Source organism: Semicossyphus pulcher, unplaced genomic scaffold (genome assembly GCF_022749685.1).
Source record: "Semicossyphus pulcher isolate SPU_LCO1_2020_fin unplaced genomic scaffold, fSemPul1.0.p SCAF_11, whole genome shotgun sequence".
Taxonomy (NCBI): domain Eukaryota; kingdom Metazoa; phylum Chordata; class Actinopteri; order Labriformes; family Labridae; genus Semicossyphus; species Semicossyphus pulcher.
In genome coordinates, this window is record NW_027211615.1 from 29530001 (window position 1) to 29538628 (window position 8628).

Genomic DNA, 8628 nt, shown 5'->3' on the forward strand with positions numbered 1-8628 from the left:
CAGCCGCCCTCTGGTTTGAACTTATCAGGGGCAACACCCAGTCTGGACATTCACACAGATTAAAGAGCTTTTAAAGGAGAGTGACTTCTCCTCTGCTGCAGCAGGGACTCCATCAAATACACACATCTACACAAAACAGTGATTTCTTTAGCTGCTCCGAGTCGTCAGAGGTCAATCATTTCATTTATCCCTTCTTCCTCTGCACACATGCCACACGTAAAGACGTTTCCCGGCTGTCATCTGCCTTTACTTGAAGAGTTGGGTTCTCCTGAATTATTGAGTAACTTTGGAGGAAGTGTTTGCAGGTTCTCCGATGTCAAAGACAACAGCACAAGTCTCCAAATGTGAGGACTAAACTCACATCGCCCTCCAGTGCAACACACAGAAGAGCTTTCAGTACCAGAAGAACAACAGAGCTGCAGCTACAGCAGGTGCTTTTTACACTAAATATACTGAGACCAGAGAGGCAGAATAAAGGCTGCAAACACGCCTGTCACATTCGTCCTCCACTCGTATCATAAAATCATATCAAACAGCTGACCTCGGTGTTCTTCATCACCGTCACCACCTGTCAGTGAGAGAGTTAATCTGCTCTCTTCATGTCAGAGAGTGTCAGAGTTTGTGTTTGTAGTGAGAGCGGCCCTGTTCTCTCTGAAGCCCTGCTAAACATTCGGCTCACCTCAGGAGGCTGAAACACGGATATCACACACACACACACACACACACAGTTCAGAAGCACATCTGTAATCAGCACCACCTTTATCAAGTGATGACAAATGGACAGACACTAAAGAGGGTACACTAAAACAGCAGATGGTAAAATATAGTTTGAATAGACCCTTAAGGGCACCTGTACAAAGAAGCAACAGGTACCATGAGACCAACGCTTATGGTTAAACTTACCTGGTTCCTTAATTAGACCCCAAAAGGTACTTAAAGACGTCATGAGACAGACTCTATAGAGCTCATGAAAACAGACGTTATAAGGTACCTAAAGCCGCTAACACACGCTAACACACGCTAACACAAAGCTTTTTTGCTTAGTGGGAAAGGCTCCAATCAGCATTCAGACCCGGGTCACATGACTCTGCAGTAGACCCGGGTAATTATGACCTCGGCTCTAATCTCCGCCCCCTTTCCCGCACGATGCTATGTTCCGTCGGTAACTTCTGCGACTCCTCGTCATCTCAGCTACAAACTCCGCCCGTATCCGTCCGAGCAGCGCTCGAACATCGTTCCAGATTTGTCTGCGAGTTTGATAAACAGACTAAATGAGTAACAGATACAATAAAGACCTAACCACCGTAACATCTTCACTGGTTACTAACCCTGTCTCCGGCGCGTTTGTGACGTCAGACCGTGACGCAGCAGAAAAGAGACCGACAGGAGGATACTTCACTGGCAATGAGATAAGAGACAATCGGCCTCTATAAGCGGATCTTCCTGGGTCTGACAAACCTGCGTCAACGTGCTAATTTCGGTGGGAGAGGGGTGTTAAAGACACCATGAAACAGACGTTATAAGGTACATAATACACACACTAAAAGAAACCTTAAAACTCTAGTCTAAAGGGGAACAGACACATTAATACAGTGGTTCCCAACCTGGGGTCAGGGGCCCTTTGCTTGATCATCAGAAGTCAGTTCACATATAGCAGCTACTCTGTAGGCCACTCCTCTGCAAACTATCGGCTGATTGCTGCACATTGGAATGAATCACTTTGTTGTTGTGGTTTACGTGTGTGTGGGATAGATACAAGCGGGGGGGGGGTCCAAGGAAAACAGGTTGGGAACCACTGCATTAGTCATGGAAACAGTCGCTTAAAGAAACCTTATGACACAATCGAGGACCTGAAAACTGAGGCTCAGTCTGAGTCATCGTCAGTCTGACTTCGGTCTCACAGTCTGAAGCCGAACACATCAAACATGGAGGCTTTCATCGAGCGCTGATGCGCTCCGGCTGCCTCCTGGCTCCGCTGCCTGCAGACATTCTCCTCCTCAGGAACGTGACCCGGCGCTTTGTGGCCTCCTGACCCCACACGTTCCACTGATGGGGGGCCGCAGTCAGTGTGTGTGTGTGTGTGTGTGTGCGTGTGTGTGTGTTGACATTTGAGGCACATTCTAAAGAGAGAAAGTGGGTGTGGGAAAGACCTGCTCGCCCATCTCAGACTCTCCACGACACACACTCTCACACACGGTCAGCTGATATCCAACTCCCCCAACTCTCCCAGCACTTTATCTTTGAGTGTGTGTGTGTGTGTGTGTGTGTGTGTCGTCTGAGAGCAGGGCTGCTGGGAAAGTCCCCTCAGCTTCAATAATATTTGAATGTGCGCAGACGTCAGAGTCTCAGAAACGTCGCTCGCTGCAGAAACTTTGATCAAACATTCGTCGTGTCTGCAGACGGAGTCAGAGGAGCATCACGGCGCTGCTTTGAATCGTGAGCCGCATATTTAGGGAAACATGCCCCCATGTTTTTGCATTTGATGGTGCAAGGGAAAAATCACCATTTTTTAAACCTTATCTCTATCTGAGAAAATCTGTTGTTCTTCCTGCAGCAGCCTCGTCGCTGGGCCCCGAGGAAGACAATTCAAGCATCTGGTCTCCAACTCTTCTTGTATTACAAACTAACCAATAAACTATGCAACGAGAAAACAGAGTGTAGCAGTGTTCAATTCGTTATGACGATAAATGTTCGTCAACGACCTTTTTTCCCTGACGAAGACGAGATGTTGACGAGCTAAAAATAGATCTTTGATAATAAAAACTCTGACGACACATTTGTTTAGTTTCTGTTGCCGTGACGACAGAGGACTGAAATGTTAGCGGTGGCTGTCGGACATTTAAAATCATTTATCCTCCACTGAGCGTCTGATCTGTCTGCCTTGTACACGCAGTGCATCCTGTAACTGGTTGAATAGGTTGAGAGGCGTCTGCAGACCCCCCTGAATGTGACCCAGTCGCACAGCTGAGAAAGTCGCAGCGACGTGACGGCATCCACGCAAAACAACAGAAGGACACATTTTGTATGTTTCATGCAGTGTAGTAACGGGAGACGGAGAGACGCCCTGTGGAAGTTCACGTGTTCAGAGAGTGAAGCGGTGCTTTACAGATTCAAACACTTGGAACAACCTGTCACCTTGACACCCGTTTGTGATACCTGTATGAGGCTGATGAATGAGTTCAAAGAGAGAAAACGTTCTGACTAAAATGTTGTCGTCAGCTATAAAGTAGAACTACAAAGGGTTAAATGACTAAAATATGACTAAAAAAGAAGCTTTTCCCTCCTTCATTAAAAAAAATCCCTCTGACACTGGAAGCATACTGACGCTGTTTTCCCAAAGCTCAGTTTGTCCTCCACAGTAAAACGTACGAGCGATGAATTCTGACTCATGGACGCAGTTTTAGATTTGGCTTAATGTGGACGTCAGCTGGGAGGTTAATAACTTTAATTTGTCATCTGAGAGCTTTAAATAACTTCTCTAACTGTTGCTCTCTGTGTTACTCCTCTCTTTAAAAGACAAAGATGCCGTTGATGGTTTTCCTTTCTTGCCGTGATTCTTCGTTGAAGTTCTCTGACTCACAGTCACATCACAGATTAAGAGACAGACCTTTGAACAAGCCTTCAGTTCTCGGAGCACAGACAGGTACGGTTCAACAGAAATATTTTTATCTTACAAATAAAGAATAAAGGAAGAACATAACACATGAAATACGTTTTATGGTGTCTTAATCGTCGATGCTGATCTCCAACAAACAAGTCATTTTGTTCCTGTGGACGAGAAACCAGAAGAACTCTGGAAGTCTCTTAAGGAGGTTTAAAGTGTGTTTCTTGTATTACCTTTAAAAAGCAACAGATTTGGTTGAAGTTTGGTCTAAACTTTGCTTTGGACTGGAGGAGCACACGATCACTTTTTGGTTTGGATGTGGAAAAAGGCAAAGCTCAAGTTCTTCCATCAAATGTTCCTTTGAGAAAAACAAGCAGCAGAAAAGTCCCGTTTCTTTGTTTCCCATCAACAAACACGGAGCGCGAGAACACGAGCTTTGATGGTGATCAGACTGAAGGGGATTTCTTTATACTTTAAGTGAATTAACATCTTGACTTGTAAAAGAAAGGAAGGAAGACGGAGAGAGAGAGAGAGAGAGAGAGAGCAGTGCATGAAGAAAGAAAAGGATAATTGTGTGTTTCTGCAGTGAAAGAGTTATTCTTTGGAGCAGCTGAGAGGCGGCCATTGTTGAGCAGAGTTTACCAGTGGGACCGGTCATCTGAGATCACACATCATGATAGTCGCCCTCAGACCTGATCTCCACAAGCAGCCGGAGGAGGCTTACCCAAGATTATCTCCCCGATCCAACACCCAGCTGAGGAACTTCTGTTTCTACACGAGTTTGTTCATGCATCCTGCTCCACATCAAAGACAAACGTTTAGATAGAAGTTATCTCTGTGATCCATCTTACTGCTGTTTTCCTTTAGGCCGAGATAACAGAGGTCGAAACAGGGAATAAAGGATTCAACATGAAAGTGAAACGTGACTCAAAGATTTTGATTTCAGTGAGGACATGAACTAAGACTTCTGCAGCTAAACACAGCTCCACAACACTGGTGGGACTAAGAGCCCGTGTTGTATTGTTGTCATGGAGGGGTTAAAGGATTTATTTACAAACTGGAGTGTAACAGGGGAAAGTGCAGTCTCTGTGTAGAAGTCTCTCCAGAGAATGACCCAAAGAACGGAGACTTGTGGCTTGAATCGTAGAAGACGTGAGGCTGGTGGCGTTCAGGAGCGCTGGGATTGGCAGAGAGAGACACTGGAAGAAATAAGGGAACTAACAACTTTGTTGTGAACTAACAAAATAAAAGCCTAAAAATAAACAAAGAGCCCCTACACTAAACAAACAAAATAAAAGCCTAAAAATAAACAAAGAGCCCCTACACTAAACTAACAAAATAAAAGCCTAAAAATAAACAAAGAGCCCCTACACTAAACAAACAAAATAAAAGCCTAAAAATAAACAAAGAGCCCCTACACTAAACAAACAAAATAAAAGCCTAAAAATAAACAAAGAGTCCAAACCATGACAACAAGCTTGCACTACAGGGCGTACACACACTGTTGTTTGCAGATCAGACTGTGATGTTCTGGAGTTATAAGGAAACTAAAACATATATTTAGTAAAGGAACACTAAAAGAATCTCTAGTGATGCATTCAAATGCTCATCGGATTCCCAGTTACAGCAAGTTTTTAACTTCTGAAGTCATCGCTCTGCACCGACAGCAACTAACAGTCAGACCCTAAAACTATATTACAAACTACAACTGAGCAAAAACTGACACAAGACCTGCTTCAAGTTTTCGTCCATCGAGCCACGTTCACTTTGGTCGGCCATGTTTCTTCATAATTCATCAAATCTGTTGACTCTGCAGATTGGATACCAACATTTTCTCCAACTTTCTGAGTTGTTGATCCAACTTAAAGACGCCATGTTGAGTTTTTTCAAGTTGGAAACTATTTTTTTGTGAACATCCAGAAAACATTTAAATGCATTTAAAGATGCACGTTTTCCCCAGACATGAGGGGATGAAAATCTGTGATCTGAAGAGCAGAAGTGGAACTGAAGCACTGTTTGTTGATGGTGTGTTCAGGTGTCTGTGGGAAGGTAGGAAAAAGGGGCAACCATTAATCTCAGAATCGATGCTGTTGGAAATATCCACGTTGATTTGTAGATGATCCTCCCCCCTCCTCCCCTCCATCTCCCCCCTCCCCTCTGTTCCCGTGGTTTTCCCAGGCCTGCTCTCTCCCAGGGTGTTTGACCCGACTTCATGCCCCTCTCTGCCCTCTTTCTGCCCCTCATGGTGCTTCCTGCCCCCTGCTGCAGCTACACAGGCTCTTATTGTAGCAGAGCCTACGCCTGTCACTCCCCATCACACACACACGAAAAATATGCACAAGACGAAAGCGAGCACACGCACAATACCTCAGCGAACACTCACACACATGCATATAAGAGATGCACACATAGTCGACCGACTGGGGTCACGAGCTGATTCTGTCTGAGTAAAAGAAGAAACAGAAATGTATAGTTAGCATGAGTCGCAGTATCACACACAAGCGCGCTACATTACAGCTACAATGGCCTCCACTCCAAACCACTTCCCTCTGTTGTTGGAGGAGATGGCCACGTTGATATGAGACCCTCACACTCACACTCACACACACACACACACACACACACACACACACACACACACACAGACATGGTTGAACCCTCCACCCTTGTTAAGTACCATCGAGATCAGGAAGCACCGCTGTGTTTCCCACCACAGCTCACACACTGTACACCTCTGGTGGAAGAACCTGAGGGGTCATCGGGGGTCATTTCTCTGCATTAGGATTTATTTTACCAGAAAAACTTTAAACACATTTTGCTGATAATACTTAGGTAAAAAAAAAAAACGTGGCCAAAACACAAGTCCCAAAAGCTGCAGTTCCTCTGGTGTGCTAGTGCAAATCTAATCCACGGCTAGCATGCTAGCGCAAAGCTAGCCGGCAGTTAGCATGCCAGCGTAAAGCTAACCATGATGCTGTCGGTGTTAGCTCGGTGGGGTGAGCGCCCCTGAACTGAGACACAGCTGAAATGTTGCTACGACTTTGATCAGCTCATGAAACATTTTGTTGTTGTGTCACTGACTCTGGTAGAAGCTCCTGGGTGTGAACGTGTGGAGCAGCCTGAATGTGTCCTGGATAAATAACATCAGGAGAAAAACAAGGCCGGCTCCAGTGAACGAGAAATCCTCCAGTTTACTGCAGAACAATGAGCGAGGAGGACCATCTGAAATACCACAGAAGAAGGAGGGAAGTCAGAGAAAAGGAGGAAGAGAGTGAAGGACTCGGAGGAAGAAAAGCTGCCCGTCGTTTCGTGACTGCGGATGATTTATCGCTAATAAATCAGAGCGAAGGAGAAGAAGGAGGGCCGAGAGGGGGAGCAGCGTAAGGATGTCGGAGAGGCAGAAAGCAAGGAAGTAGTGCACGTTGGCCGGAGTGTGTGTGTGTGTGGGTGTGTGTGATAGAGTGTGTGTGTAGCCGTCAGCGTGTTTGTTGACTCAGGCAGTGAGCGGCACGACAGCAATTGTTTGTTTTCAGTCGGTGAAGTCAGATTCTCAGGCTCGGGGTCCAGAGCAGCTTTAAATACTCTGAGCGACCGCTTCACCACATGACCCACTGATTTATATAAAGACCGGTTTAATGGAAGTTTCACTCACCCAATAACTGACCGGAACGTATGCAATCATGTCATCCAAATTAATCACTGGAGGTGGGACCATACAATAATTATTTTATACAATCTAAGCTTCAACGCCACCAAATTTATGAGACAAATATTGAAGTTTTAACTCCTCTAAATGTGTCTTTTAAAAGTTTGTGATAAACTGGCGGGTTGAGAGTTCCTTTATTGGCTGATAAATTCTTTTGCTAAATAAACTATTTTAACCCCACCTCCACCAGCTGTAAAATGCATTTTCTCAAAGCTGTGGCCAATTTTATTTTGAGCTCAAGAAAAAAACAAAACCATCCGAAAGAGAAGAGAAATATTCAGAGAAAAAAAGAGCAAATTTATGAGATTATAAAGTCATACATTTCTGAGAAACAAAAACTAGTAAAATCGTGTTCATAGGAACCTTTCTGAGCAGCGACCCCCCCAAAAGTCGGTTGTGGTTCCCGGCCCCCTCCCTCTGATCCACCTGTGTCTCTGCCCTGTTGGCTCTGCTGCTCACACAGGCGTGCATGGCTCGGAGCTCGGAGCAGATTCAGCCTCTCTGCACATGAGAAGCAGACTGAGCGACCCTCTGCTGCAGAAACATACGTTTCTATGCTCCCTGTTTGCCCCAGGGGTTACATCACACATGACAGTGACCCCACGACCTCATGACGGAGACTGAACGTAAACAAACATAAGAAAACAAAACATTTAAATCAGTGTTGTCAGTCGTTTTGTTGTTTGGATGGAGGCTTAGACAGCAAACAACCAGCCCGAGGTCGTGGCTGACTGCTGGATAAAGTGTGTTACGCACTCAGGTGGGTCCAGAGAGACTCATGCGCTAATTTGTTATTTTAATCTTTGAATATTGGAGCTTTTTCTTTTTTTTTTTTTACAATGTAGAATCTTCACCATGATTCCTCAATAATTAAATAAGAAGTGGAGATTAAAACAGTTAAAGCTAATACTGGTCTCACGTCAGCTGTAAGGGCGTGTGAGGTCCCGTTATGTAATGTAGACTTCGGCTTTAATTAGAGAGCGGACATAAGAGACGAGACTGTGCACAGTCATACAATCAGGAGCACATGATACACATGTGACACACACACACACACACACACACACACACACACACACTGAAGGCTCTTTTAGGGACACAAACCACACAGGTAGGAACAAACGGCACGGCCCCCACCTGGTAAAACTGTGTGTGAAGGTTCATCGAATTAAAAAGATGTTGAATTGATTTATTTAAGATGATTTTTTGCAGTTATTGATCGGACAGTGAAGATAGACAAATGTGGGGAGACAAGAGAGGGGACGACACGCACCAAAGGGCGGAGGTCGGAGTCGGACCGGAGTCAGTGGGTGCAGCG